This window comes from Lactuca sativa, chromosome 2 (assembly GCF_002870075.4).
Source record: "Lactuca sativa cultivar Salinas chromosome 2, Lsat_Salinas_v11, whole genome shotgun sequence".
Taxonomy (NCBI): domain Eukaryota; kingdom Viridiplantae; phylum Streptophyta; class Magnoliopsida; order Asterales; family Asteraceae; genus Lactuca; species Lactuca sativa.
This window is the reverse complement of record NC_056624.2, coordinates 221,297,203-221,298,246: the sequence shown is the minus strand read 5'-3', so window position 1 is coordinate 221,298,246 and position 1,044 is coordinate 221,297,203.

Sequence of the window (1,044 nt, the reverse complement as noted above, 5' to 3'; positions counted from 1 at the left end):
ACTCACCTGATAAGGTGGTGATTCAGACAACACTTCGCTTCTTAAAATAATCCTCTTTGATGAAACCGGTAGGTTTGCTTGAAAACGGGCTCTGCGCGGGAATAGTTTCAAACCGGAAAACTCTTTTTCTTGGAGATTAGGGATCTCCGAGGCTTTCTTCAAGTGCTAGGGAAGTTTCCTAGGCTTTTTTTTTTGGGGGGGGGGGGGGGGGTTGGGGGCTTAGACGGAGATTCTAGAGAGAGAAAGAGAAGTTGGAAGGTGTGAGATAAGTGTTGCACCCGAAACCTCTATTTATAGGCTGGCTGGCAGTCCAACTCCTCGAGTCCATGGCTAGGTGTCACCATTCTGGTGGCAGAACGTGGGTGGCCTAGATTGTGCCACATCACTCCTTTTACAACAACACCATGCCGACTTCTAAACCCCGTAACTTTCACATACGAGCTCCGTTTTCAACGTTCTTTATATCCACACTTAGGTAAAAACAATATCTACAACTTTCCTTTTGACTCCATCAGCTAATTCTCGACCGATCTTAAATTTTACACTAGGAGGAGATTATATTATTAAATGGCCGCGTAAAATTCATAACTTCTACATACGGGCTCCGTTTTCGTCTGTTTTTTTTATCGTTGAGCTCCTATTAATGAGATCTTCAATTCTCATTTAGGTCGCATTGGCAAAAAATTGCTCGATCTAAAATTCGAGTTTCGGGTTGTGCACTGCTGATCCAAAACTTCGAAAAATCATAACTTCCTCATATGAAGTTAGATTTAGGCGTTCTTTTTATGCACGCTCTCGGTTTAACGAATACTACGACTTTCATTTAGATTGCTAGGGCTAAAAAGTCCTCTATTCTAAATTCACTAATTACGTCACTCAGTGGCATGCCGGTTTTGTTGCAAAACTTCGACAGGCCATAACTTCTTTGTTATAACTCAGATTTCAACGTTCTTTATATCTCCGGAATCCCTGTCACGACCACTACAACTTTCTTCATAGATATCGGGTTTATGTAACATTTTATTTTTTATGCTTATTTTTATC